This window comes from Chenopodium quinoa, unplaced genomic scaffold (genome assembly GCF_001683475.1).
Source record: "Chenopodium quinoa cultivar QQ74 unplaced genomic scaffold, ASM168347v1, whole genome shotgun sequence".
NCBI lineage: Eukaryota > Viridiplantae > Streptophyta > Magnoliopsida > Caryophyllales > Amaranthaceae > Chenopodium > Chenopodium quinoa.
In genome coordinates, this window is record NW_018743863.1 from 616,822 (window position 1) to 630,903 (window position 14,082).

The 14,082-nt window shown below is 37.4% G+C and overlaps 1 long non-coding RNA gene across 1 annotated transcript; it reads left to right on the forward strand.

Annotated features, from left to right (window-relative positions):
- Positions 1-849: 849 nt before the first annotated feature.
- Positions 850-4,719, forward strand: LOC110686488. The gene is made up of 4 exons (XR_002504198.1): positions 850-1,702; positions 1,802-2,173; positions 2,260-3,894; positions 4,001-4,719. It is a non-coding gene; the product is annotated as an uncharacterized LOC110686488 (long non-coding RNA).
- Positions 4,720-14,082: the final 9,363 nt, after the last annotated feature.

Genomic DNA, 14,082 nt, shown 5'->3' on the forward strand with positions numbered 1-14,082 from the left:
TGGATATAGGTTTCGCATTGAAAGTCGTGATAAGTCTTTGAGAACACAAAATAGTGGAGTGGTTGTAATTGGTAACACGGGGAATGAAGATGAGTACATGGATTACTATGGAATAGTAACAGATATAATAGAGATCCAATACCTTTGGGCGTAATCGAGTCGTGCTATTTCGCTGTAAATGGTGGGATGTATATGATAATGTAAGAGGAGTTAAAGTCGATGAATATGGTATAGTTAGTATAAATTGCAATCGGCAATTAAAAATTAATGAACCATTTATCTTAGCTAGTCAAGCAAGACAAGCATTTTATGCCATCGATAATGTTAATAAAGGTTGGATTCTTGTGTCAAAAACTCAGCGACGTAGCTTTAGTGAAACATAAGACGATGAAAATGAAAGTAGCGACGAAGGTAATGCGTATCAACAAGACGAATTATTTAAACCTACATATGTGGCATCCTCCTCTTCAACTGCATGCTCGGAAATTTGCAAAAGCAGGTAGGGTGTAGATCCAATTATGGTAACGGGTAATGATGATGAAAGTGGGGAGCAAGGATCCATGAATAGGAGAAGAACAGAATAGTGCATTTCATAAAAAAATTTATTTGATTTTATAGAGAAGAACAGAATAGTGCATTTACTAAAATGTTCTTAGTATTATTGAATAAAAAGAAAATATTCTATTATTTCTGTACTTTTTTAATGCTAAGTATACTGTAGTTTGAGTCCATATGAGCGCATAGCAGCTATGGGCATACCAAGTGTATAGGAGGGCATAAGCGTCATTTACCATGCATTAAAATAAAAAAGTGGAGTGGAAGGCTGACTGTGTTTTGGCACCTTTAAAGCTTATTCTCTCTCCTCCGTTTCTTGTTTTCTCTCGACTATCTCTCCTCCCTCAAGGTCCTGTACTCTGTTCCAACGAAGACGCTAGGGCGGTGGTGCTCGCCGGAGCAAGAGCAGAAGTTTATTGCGGTGTAGTTGGTGCGTAAATTGTAGGTAGCTGCTACTAGATTCGTTGTTTAATTGAAGGTATGGGCGCAAAACACTTCACGAATTATGAATTTATGTGTAAATATTGTATTTGTGACATTTTTTTGTTGTTATGAAGTATTAGTTTATGTTATCTAGGGTTTTCCAGTGAGTTTAGCGATTTAGGGTTTCCTGTGTTGTTCATTTGTTTAGTTGGGAAAATTTTAGTGGGCGTGGTTCTAAAACCCTTAATTGGAATGAATTTGTTGTTATGATGTTTTTCTTTATGTGATTGGCGGTTATCCAGTGAAATTAGCGAATTAGGGTTTCCTTTGTTGTTCATCTTTATAATTGGAATTAATTTGAGATTGTGAAACCCGTAATTGGAATGAATTTGTTGTTATGATGATTTATATTATGTAATGCTTTGCTATCCACTGAAATATGCGACCCTTTGTTGTTTAATTTAATTTGAATCCATGTAAATGAGTGATTAATTGTGAGTTTTTTGTGGTGAAAGACGTATTGAATTATGAATAATTGATACTGTTACATTAAGAAATTATGACTGTTGTGGTATGTATATGTTAATATAGTGGAGAAATTATATGTGAAGAGTTATGGGTTTCTTGAAATGGTTTTATGTAGGTGGGAAATCCCATTTATCGAGCGTACATTTGAACTTGGTAGGAGGAAATAATGCCGAGGAAGAGCAAGGGATCAAGATTGGTGAGTTATTGTTTGTTGAAATTAAAAGATTGTGTGTTTTCTTAGTGATGGTTGTGTGTTGTAGTTGATTTTTGGTGGCAAATACTTGTGTTTATGTAGGCGCGGGCAAAATTCATGAATAAGAAGGCGCCTAAAAATAAAGTAGCTTGTAAAGGGAAGAAGAAACTGAAATCTGATCCAGTTTTTCAGGTAAAGTATTTAAAGGACTCTGATGAAGCTGGTTTCGATGATGGTGATTATGATGAATCTAGTGGTGATGAATCTGGTTCTGATGATGTTGATTCCACAGCTGGTGATTATGAGGTAGATGAGGATGCGGAGTACCACAGTGTAGGTAGTGAGGAAGAACCAGAACAGGACAAAGTGAGTTACTAAGAGCTCCTAAGCAAGTTATTGCGGGAAAAGGTTGAGAAAGGGAAGCGCAAGCGAGGTCATATTGAGAAAAGGACAGGAAAAAGGGGCAAGCTAAAGGTATGTCATGTTAGATGGAAATGATAAAAGATTATTTGTTGTGTAATACTTGGATGGAGAAATGAAATGTGTAATGTCATGTGTAGGTCGAGAAGACGAAGGGAGAGGTGGTGAAGGAGAAAGGGGTTTTCGTTAAAACCCAATCAAGAAGTACGCAGAAGGTACTCTCTGAACATTATTTGGTATCCATGACATGGAAATGTTTGTTGGGATTTATGTGGTTGGGCCTTGTTTAGGTAGTTGGAAAAATGAACTGAATTACTAAAGATTTATTGTAAATTGTACTTGAGTTGTAAGTTAAGTATGAATATTGTGAGTCCTTAATTGGATGTGCAAGATTAAAATCCCTTATAGAATATTCACAAGTAATTTTAATGGGATTGTATAATTATTGTCTCTTTAGTTGGTATATATGGAAGGGTAGTTGCTGTAATTTGTTGTAATTTAGTTGGAAATGTAAAAAATTGAGGTAACCTAGAAAGGAATTAGTTAGAATTGAAGAATTTGAGTAACCTAGAAGGAATTTAATCGGTTAGTGGTTTTATTTTGTGAGGCTTGGGTCGGTGTCATTTGATTGAAGTTTGTCTTGTTTGAATGTAATGTTGTAGGCCCCAAATTTGCATGGTGTGAAGGCTTTTGCAACCGCATTGAAGAATTTTGATGACTCTAGGAAGAAGCTGGTCATAGAAATGGGTTTTTGAGGGTTGTTAAGTATACCCCTAACTTTTGTACCCCGAAAGTTTGTGTACTGGTTGTTGACAAGGGTGATTGGTGATGGTTCGTTAACTTTTGGAGATGAGTGTGTGCTTCCTTTGAGTCCTGTTTAGGTCGAGTACGTACTTGGGATTGCCATGGGGTCGAAGGCATTGCCTTGTACGATTCCTAAGGATAAGCAGGAAGAGCACAGTAGAATTTTGGAAAAGTTTGGGAAAAATGATAGCATTTCATTAGCAGCTGCTTTGGGGGCACTAATTCGAAAGGATGAGGAAGGTAATGTGTTGCCGCTGTCGGGATGACGAGAAGGCTGATTTCAAGATAGCCTTTCTCATAGCAGCTCAGGGCTATTTATTATGTGCTACGGAAAATACAAGCTATCTTGGGTTGAAGCTTGTTCTGTCATTATTTGTTTACGATGAAGCTGATGAGTATGATTGGTGCACTTATGTATTTAACTGGATGATTGTAGCAGCTAAGAGTTACCAAAAGAAATTTGCTCATGATGGATATGTTGTAGGTTTGGGGGGTTGTATCCTTTTTTAGTTGGTGAGTAAAATTGGGTATTTACCATCGTACACCAAAAGCTTTTTGAGTAATTTTATTAAATTGTGCAGTGTTATCGTTTGTAATGGTTAGTTCAACTAAATCATCCATCCTGTCCTTTTATTGTAGATTTTTTATCTAGATCACCTAAGTCGCGTCCTAATGAGGTGAAGTGTGAGACCGAGACATGAGGCGTTGTCCGAAGAAAAGATCAATGAGACGGTTGGCGATGATAAAAAAGAATTTGGGGATTTCGGAAAATTGCCAGTTAGTATTAGTTCGACTTTAATTTGATGTGAATACTGCTGAAGCTGTTGTGTTTGATTCTTTTGAAGTCTCTAGATATAGCATATGGGGAGGAGCATCCGTTGACTCCTCGGGTGGTTCCAAAGCAAAGGGTGGAAAGAGTTGACGTGCAACAGACTACGCAGGAGGTAGACGTGGAAAATATTACGCGGCAGGTATAATACAAGTCAATGATAGTTTTAGATGTAGCTTTGTATTTTATAAAATAAGTGATATGTCCTATACCAGCTGTTAATAGTTTGTATTTATGTTTTCCTGAAGGTGTTGGATAGAATTACTCTAAAGTTGATGTCTGTGATTGACTTGAAATTAGGTGACGTTATGAAATTAGTGCATTAGTTGATGTCATAGTGTGTTGACGTAGCTAATGCCCAGAGAGTGATTAGGGGGAAGCCAATGAAGAGGGAAGTTGTTGTGCATGAAGATCATCCTTTGGGCAGTTGTTTGTTAGAGAAGGAACAACTGAAAAGAAGGTGGGAAAGGACTTGGTGGGGAAGAAATTAGGCATGCTGATGTAGTTTCAAGTGAAGATGACCTGGACCGTGTGGTACAAAAGATTTCGGTTGATCCACTATTTGCAGAGGCTGGGGGTGATGTCAAGGTGGTTGGGGATGAATCCAAGGTGAATGGGGTTGATAAAGGTGTTGTCTTAGAGTTCCATGGCTGTTGTTCTGATTCTGAAGTGGAAGATGAAAATGTGGTGCCTAGACCTGAAATAGTTGTGGGCTTGGTTGGGACGAGGGGAACTACTGTGTTGGTTGATGCTCAGTGCAGTTTAGCAAATTCATCTTCATCTGATGAGGAAGATGAGTCCACTGGGAAGGGGGGCAGAACTGCGGATAAGAGGGTGGTGAAACCTACAGAGGCAGTCTTGTCAACCATGTACACCAATGTGCAAACACCCGACGCCATACAACGGTCGAGGCACGTCTGCTGCAGTTTGTAAAGCGCTGGAAGGACCTGAAGGATCTACTTAGGTAATTCAGAAACATGTAATTGAGTGAAAAGTCTATTTTGTGCATGCCTTTTGTAAATTTTTGGTTTTAATTGTAAATTCTAATATGTTTATGTGTATACTTGGTGTTATGTTGTTGCTTCACTTCATAGCCCTGGTATTGTGCTGATAAAGTGTGACCACATGGAAGCTAACCAAAGGGATTGCTATGAAGTGGTGCACCATAAATCGCGGGTTTCTAGTGATTATGTTAGAATGGCAAGTGTGCTATACACTAAGAAATGGACCACCAAAGACTTCTTGAACAGAAGCAAGCGTATTTTGCTTGACCCAAGCTATTCGGTAAGTGGTTTGTGGTTCATTTCAGCTTTGGGGTGTAATATTTACGTGCACAAATGATGATTATGGTTGTTGTTTTTTTTGTTTGGATCGTAGAATCGACTGTTGTTGAACGAAGGAAAAGAAGAACAAATTTGTAACAAGTATGCCAAATTTCTCGATAGCTTTAAGCTGTCGCATATTCGAGCGGTCAGCTACTTACTCTCATAGTTCAATACTCTAGGTTTAAAGGTGTTTCATGTATATACTCGAAATTGTGCTCATGGCATTGACATTGTCATTTTATCAAGTCTTTGTCCCAGTGCTCGAAGTTCCTAAGGATTCCCCTGACGAGTCGCACTGGTGGTGCTTAGCATTAGACATGAAGGCTCGACGGTTGTGGATGATAGATTCTATGTACCTTGACCCATTCACCACACATGCCAAAGAGTTTGATCTTCTGGTACTAATACTAATGCCTTTCATTCTAAACAAACATGGTATTTACTGGGACCCATTTGGTTATGTTTAATGTGTTTCTCAAATTACAGGTTAGTGGTATCGACGTCCTTTTTCGACTCTGTGACCCAGCATGGAAGACTTGTCAGCTACATTCTTGGACGAGATACACTGTTAAGATCTTAGAGCCAAAGGATAAGTAAGCACTTGTTTCCTTATTTGCTTACTGTGCCAATAACTTCTAGCCTAGCTTTAATATCAAAAGAACGTATGTTCAACTTTTATGTTGATTGTCGTCCTCCAATGTGAAGCTCTTACTGTGATGTTCTTATGCTGGCGTGTGTTAAGTTCTTTGCCAGAAGATTCACCACGAGGTTTAGTGTGGTAAGTGGTGTATATAACTATGCTTTGTGTTAAGATATCTGAAGTGGTTGGCTACAGTGTTTGTTCATACATTTACAGGGGAAGATTCCTAATGCTCGGGCAAATTTATTCTTGGACGACGTGTAGTGTGAAATGAACGAATTGAAATATAGTCTTGGGGATTTGATTCCAGGTTATAGGAAAACAACGCGAAAACTGTGATGTGTTATGTTAGTAGCCTGGGCGATGGTGTAATTATTTTCTAGGGTTGAACTGTGGTGGCTCTAAGTACTGTGTATTGAACATTTAAACACTTCCTAGAAAACGTACTCCTCGCTGAGGTGGTCTGTCCACTCAAGGGTAACTATTAGAGGTTGCTTTGGTTGTGGAGGTGGTCTGTTCACTCATGGCTAAGTGTTTGATGTGATGTCTGCATAAGGTAATTTGTTGCATTTTGTAGATTATGTAGCAACTGTACCTTAATTACTTTTTGCAATCTACATGAACAGGGTAATTTAAACTCAATGTACATTGCTATAGGTACATTGCAAGTGCCACTGGTGGAATGTAAATGATATTCTTACAATTTAGCTCGCGATGGTATAGTACAAGTGCCATTTGTGTTTGCAATGGTACATTAAAATGGTGTTGTTTGTACCATTGCTCCGTCAATGTATTCATGAATTAGGATAGAAGTGCAATTCAGTAAAATAACAACAACGAAATTGAACATTACAATCCATAATTCATAGAATAATGCTAAGGAACGCAAACAAAACATGGAACGTAATCCAACCACTGTTTACAGTTCACCCTTCTTGAGATGCCAAGTTTTGGACTGGTTGCCCCTTATGAACGGGTCAGTATTCTCCCAGCACTAGTTTTCTACTACTTTGAACGTATTAAAAGTATTAAACGTACCCCTTTTATTGCAGTTGCATATTGACTTCATGTACACAACATAGGAACGTAGTATGTACACACGATGCATAGGAAAGGGTCATTATTCATTTACACAACATAGGTACGTAGTATGTACACAGCATAGGTACGTACCACTATGGTTAAATGTACCAACGTGATTTCAGTGGTGGATTTTCGGAGAATTAAATGTACCACTAACACAGTTAAGTGGAATATTCAAGGTTCCCCCTATTCGTAATAACTTCAGAGCTAATACATGCATTAAACAGTCAAGGCATAATCAAACATAGTGAATGCATAATCAAACATAGTCTTAGGCATACAGAAAAATAGTGTAAGGGAAAGGCAAATAAAACTACAGTACTAATTAAACAAAGACACATAGCATTGAGTAGTATTTGATCCCTAGCATCTTCATCATAGGTATTTTCCAAATCCCTAGTGGTGGATGAAGCCATCAATAGCCATCAAGGTACGGATCATTGTTCAATTCAACTTGTTGTGGAGGCCATGATGGTGGAGGTGGAGCCTGTAATTGCAAACAACATTTATTTAGCTAAATAACTTACATTCCAAACAATAATATAAACAAACAAATTACCTGGAAAACAGCATCAACAAGCAACCCAATTGGCTGACTTGATCTATGCAAGAAAATGGCCCTTAGCATATTTGGTTTCCAAAACATCATAACTCCACCGAGGTTATGAACGACGCAATTGCTCGCGCCATGTTTACCAATACGAGCTTCCAATATGATGACCAACATGGGGTTAAATTTTTCGTGTAAGGCTTTGAAATTCTCGGCAAAGGAGGGCCTTGTGCACCCTCGGGGGTTCCAAAATAGAATGAGCAACCCCCAATTGACTACGCCATACTCTTCGGGTGAGAAAATATGCACTCCTTTATAGCTAACACGGTGGTAGCGTTTACGAATGGGCTAACGATGGTTAAGCCTCGGAATAAAGGTACAACCTTCAACTTGAAACCTCAGGTAGGTGTTAGTAGTATCGACCGTCATAAGGTGGAGGGTATCCGTGAATGAGCCAACAAATATGTGGCGCCAAAGCGTGGGGAAACTGTAACCAACTATGGAGTCGGTGTTAAGATTGGGCTTCAAGTCAATTGCTTCCTCTATCTCAGGTGGTAATGTAAGCGGGGACGACGAGGAATAGAACCTCTCTATGAGCCAATACAACATGACACAAGCTCCCTCATCGTAGCAACCCACCAAGTCCTCTAAAAGAGGAAGGTGTCCCGAAGTCGGCCTGTCATCTTGTAATTGCATGCAATCAGTTTAGCAGCACATTGATTGGAGAAGATGTGCTCTAATGGATTGCACAGGCTAGTATATCCCATTGTAAAGGTTGTAGGTGTTTCTAAAATACTTCACTAAATTCAGGTTTATTTCAGACACCCCCCTTAGGTCTTTTTGAAAGTATAATATTGGTTGATCTGGGTGGGGTAACATTTGATGACCTAAGCTAGAGTGTTTGACAACGGTATTTTGGGGCCATTTGAGTACCTTGTAACCGGGGAAGGGAATGGAGATGAGTTGAAATGAGAAATGGAAGGCAATGGATGGAGAGTATGGTTGGAAACTTACTTTTGTTGTAATGAAATGCTTTGAAACTTTTTTAACCTGGTGCATGAGTTCCCCAAGGAGTTGTCTTGTCAAATGAAGCACAAAGTCTGGGAAATGGTACAAGATAATTACTGGGTGGTACATTTGACTTTTGTATTTGCTTGAATTAAATGTACCATTGTATTAATTGTTTTAATTTTTACCTTCAGTTACGGTGGTGAATGTTGAATGTTCACCCTGTTGCAGTTTACATGGCGTAGGTCCAGTACTATGGCTTAGAGCTGTCATTTCAAAAGAAACACTCATTCATTCTAGTGGAACATTTTACAGTAACAAACATACGGGCACACTTAATGTAAAGATTTAGTGGTACAGTTTTTATACCACTAGACGTAACGGAACTAACACAAAGGAGTTTGCATGACAAAAATTAGTAAGAACTAATGCATTTCTTAGATTATATAAAGGGTGACTCTTAGTAGGAGTTGGTGATGATGTGGAATAGGAGAGCATGAGAAAGAATAAGAACCCATTTAAGTTGCTTCTCACTATTGATGCTCTAATGTATACTTAACTTACAAGGACAAACATAAAATCACACAAAGTTGTCTAAAAATAAGTTCGAACAGCTGGCAATGGTACACTTATCGTTCACAAAATGTACCATTATGGTCTAACATATTGAAATGATGGGTGACGAAAATGGCAGTTCCCCAGAAGCAGTTCCCCAAGGAGTTGTCTTGTCAAAAGAAGCACAAAATTTGGCTAATGGTACAAGATAGTCACTGGTGGTACGTGTGACTTTGTATTTGGTTCAATTACATGTACCACTGTATGTATTGTTTTAATTTTTACCTTCAGTTATGGTGGTGAATGTTGAATGTTCACCGTGTTGCAGTCTACGTGGCCTAAGTCCAGTACTATGGCATAGAGATGTCGTTTCAAAAGAAACACATATTCGTTCTAGTGGGACAATTTATAGTCACAAATATACAAGAACACTTAACGTAATGGTACACTTTTTGTACCACTATAAGTAACGGAACTAACACAAAGTAGTTGGGAGTGAACTTAATGCATGCTCATAGTTGTGAGTATAAAAAGGGGGGCAAGTATTAGCTCGTGACTGGTTTCCTTTCCTTGGAGTAACAGAAATTGCCAAAAAAAAAGGGTAGCCAAAGGAATAAGAGAGTGGTGGCTGATAAGGGAGTGGTCGTTGATAAGAGCCCAGGCCGCCTTATGAAGCTGTTAGAATTCATGAAAAAATGGTTATCACAACGCAAATGGTGTTGTTCGAGACTTTTACTTCCCCAAAAGAGGTAAAGAAATGATATTCGCCCACCAGTCAGCCACAATTGCTCGTGGAGGGCTTGAAAATCCCATCACTGGAATAGATTTCCATCCGGAGTACCCTTTCCTAACTCCTTTTAAAGTAGGAGGTCCCGGGTACTTTCGGATGGAAGCATTCTATTTCATGCACTACGTTGTTGATGCTTACAAGATCGCTGTAAGTGTGAATCTCCGTGAGTTCCTGGAAAACAAGATTTACTGGATGTGATATCCATACTATTGCAGACACTTGATAAAATTTTCGGAGATTTTCCTCCCTGTGTGATTGGCATCAAAATGTTGAGTACATGCTCAATAACCACTGTGAGGAAGGTGATATATTTGGTTATCTACTACTTGGTCACGATTTCACGTCGGACTACAACAAAGATTTGATTCACGTGACGGTAGAGTGGCTGAATTTCTCTACAAAGGATCCGTTTGACATGATCCATACGAGCGAAGAATAATGCATATATTTTAGAAGCAATATGTTGGTTGAAAACGGGTACGATGAGATGCAACACTTAGATCTTATCACCAGGGAGTCATTTCAGTACAACGACTACCCATCTTGGTATGTGCGCCGTTTGACAGAGGGGGAAGGATAGATTCGAGAAGAAGTCTAATCCTGATTCCGACAACTTGTGGGATGGTTATGAGCCTGATTATGGTGACCCATATGGGGATTCGTGGGAAGGGAACCATGATTTTGTGTTCGACTAGTTACGTAGTGTGTGTGTTGTATATTCAATGTTAGTTGCATGTACGCATTACCTTTATTAGTCTTAGTATGTATTATGATTTTATGTACCACTGGCTAGTTAAATGGTATCATTCTGTACCATTCTCGCTACCACGGTACGTCTTACTATGTTTTATGTACCACTAGCCTACTCGGTTATGTTTCTTGTCATCAAAAACTACTTGGGTGTTCTTTGCAGAACTCATCGTCTAATGTACCACTATTGTGTTAGGTGGTACATTCACAACACTAAATCCTGTTATTAGTGGGCTATAATTTTGTAGTGGTTGACAGACCTTTGTGTTAGGTACCAGTGCATATGTGCTGTTTTTACATGAAATTGAACTAGTTTAACTACATAGATCTGCATATGGAAATTTTAGCATACAAAAGCGCAAACAATGTTTTAATAACTAGTAATGAATTACGCTACTACTAACCGCAGTTGAACGAAACGACAATTACAATTTAAAATAAACGAAAACGGCAATTACAAAAATAGTCAGCCCAAATTTTACGATATTTATGTGTTTGTGATCTAACACCTCTACCCGTCGAACAAATCCGCAAATGTTGGTTGGTGGACCATCTTTGATGAGGTTCGACTGAACAGCCCACTCCCAGTACCCGCAGTGGCGACATTTGTAGTACGGCCGCTTCGGATTCTTCTCCGATATTGAGATCCGAAATTCCACCAGGGTTGCGTCATCTCCCACGCAGTTGCAAGTTTTGGCTGATATCCATGAGATGTCCGCAGATGCAAACGGCTAGGAAATTGTTTGACTTCCTGTCGATGTAGAGGACATGGTTGACATTGTAAGTAATTTGTGAAGAAAGTGTTTAAGAAGGATGGTCACGTTTTTGGACAAATGACTGTTTTCACTCCAAACCCAAGCATATATAGTGGAGTGAAACCACAAAGAGCGGGAAACTTCCTTTGTTTAGCCGCCAGTTTTCCACCATGGGCCTCATTTTATATATGGTACCCTCTGGTTCATAAAATGTACCACTCTGTCTACAATAATACAATCAACACGTGAAAAAGTACCACTGTAGTAAGGCCTTTACAAATTTCATTGTCATTAGGTTAACGGAGTCAGTGGTAAGTCCAATTTCTTAAGGAGGACTACATAAAAACAATGTTCATTGCAGGGTGTAATTGGTTAAATCATTTAGCAATCGATAACAAGTAAGCCCATGAACGAACCAAGAAGCAACTGAATAACTCAAACGAGTAACTGAATTCGTTAATGACGTAAATATCCCAAAGGTTGTGATTACGGATTTCAGGTACATGTAAGGGTTGTGCTTACGAAATCATTACAAGATTACGAACTAGTTACTGAGGTAACCTATTACATTTAGGTCTTATTAAAAAAATATTAGTGAAACCGAAGATTGTCATTAAATAATATCCTACAATGTACTACTATTAACGTAGATCTCCTAAAGGTTGTGATTAACAAATAATTAAAATATTACAAATTAGTTAATGAGGTCAACTCTAGTAATTAGTTATTTGTGACCAAAGATATAAGTGAAGCCTAATAAGAATGATATTAGTGATACCAAAATTGTGATTAAACACTACCCTCCTATGAAGGTGTTGTACCACCATGAACGAGAAACATGCATTTTCCTTTTCAGTGGTTCTTTCTATAAGGTCATTTGTACCACCCTGAGTATAGTGGTACCCTAATTGTCTTAGTAACTTAAGGTACATATTGTATTACAAAGTAACTAAATTAGTTGATGAGGTAAATATCCAAAAGCTTGTGATTACGAACTTGAGGTACATATGGGGGTTGTGATTACAACTTCATGTATTCATACATGTACGTCTTTTTACTGAGGTAAACTCCAGTATTCATACATGTACGTCTTTTTAACAAAATATAGGTGAAGCAACAACATGTCATTAAATAATGTTCTACGGCGTCCTACTTTCAACGTAAATTTCCCAAGGGTTGTGATTACCAAATTCATTGACAGATTATGAATTGGTTAATGAGGTCAACTTTAGTAATTAGTTATTTGTGACCAAAGATATTAGTGAAGCCTGATAAGAATGATATTAGTGATATCAAAATTGTGATTAAACAGTGCCCTCTTATGAAGGTTTTGTACCACCATGAACGAGAAACATGCATTTTCCTTTTCATTGGTTCTTTCTATAAGGTCATTTGTACCACCCTGAGTATATTGGTACCCTAATTGTCTTAGTAACTTAAGGTACATATTGTATTACAAAGTAACTAAATTAGTTGATGAGGTAAATATCCAAAAAGTCGTGATTACGAACTTAAGGTACATATGGGGGTTGTGATTACAACTTCATGTATTCATACATGTACGTCTTTTTACTGAGGTAAACTCCAGTATTCATACATGTACATCTTTTTAACAAAATATAGGTGAAGCAACAACATGTCATTAAATAATGTTCTACGGCGTCCTACTTTCAACGTAAATTTCCCAAGGGTTGTGATTACCAAATTCATTGACAGATTATGAATTGGTTAATTAGGTCAACTTTAGTAATTAGTTATTTGTGACCAAAGATATTAGTGAAGCCTGATAAGAATGATATTAGTGATACCAAAATTGTGATTAAACAGTGCCCTCTTATGAAGGTTTTGTACCACCATGAACGAGAAACATGCATTTTCCTTTTTCAGTGGTTCTTTCTATAAGGTCATTTGTACCACCTTAACTACAGTGGTACCCTAATTGTCTTAGTGGTACCCTCGAGTAGATGTATTGCATCTGGAACTTGAAACTAAGTTAATGTAATATACTGAATTTAAGTTGTCTGAAGATGCACATTATTCAATTATTATTATCCCATACCAAAAATTGTAATTAGTAGAAAGTATACTTGACTTACAACGACCATAATAAAATCACACATATTCCAGTGGTACTCTTATTGTTCGTCACTTGTACCATTAATTATTATCTGCATGCGTTTAAATGACATATTGAAATGACGTGTGACGGAAATTGCAGTTCCTAGATTTAGCGTGCGTAATTTCTTTTCCTTTTCAGTGGTTCTTTTTATGAGATCATTTGTCCCACCCTGATTATAGTGGTACCCTAATTATTACTATTGTTGTCTTATTTGAATTTTTTTATTAAAAATGTATATGAACTTGGTATTTAAGCGTCGTTTTTTTTTTTTTTTGTAAAAAAAATAATGATAATAATAAAATGCAATTTATTGTATTAAAAGATAGTATCACGTTATTTTTTTTTTTATTTATTAAAAGGGATACGAATGTATGAGACACAATGAAATATATAGTTTAAAATTTAAGATTTAAAGATAATTCAGTTTAAAATGGCCTATACAAAAAAAAAAAAAACAATTAACGAAAATCAGAAACGGTCCCAACACACGTATGTACAGATATCATGCATAAGCATAATAGGAAACATAAGAAAAGTTACTTTCTACTTTTAGATTTTTAAAATGTTTACACTATAGTGAAACAAAACATTACGTATTGAACTGAATACATATAGTTTTATTCTTTTTGGATGACATAAACTATTTTATTCTTTCAAGAGTGTGTAATAATTACTGAACTTGGTTTTGATTGGTCAAACTGTGTACTTGAAACTCTTATTTCTTTCTTTCATTTCCTTATATTCCTTTCATCTTC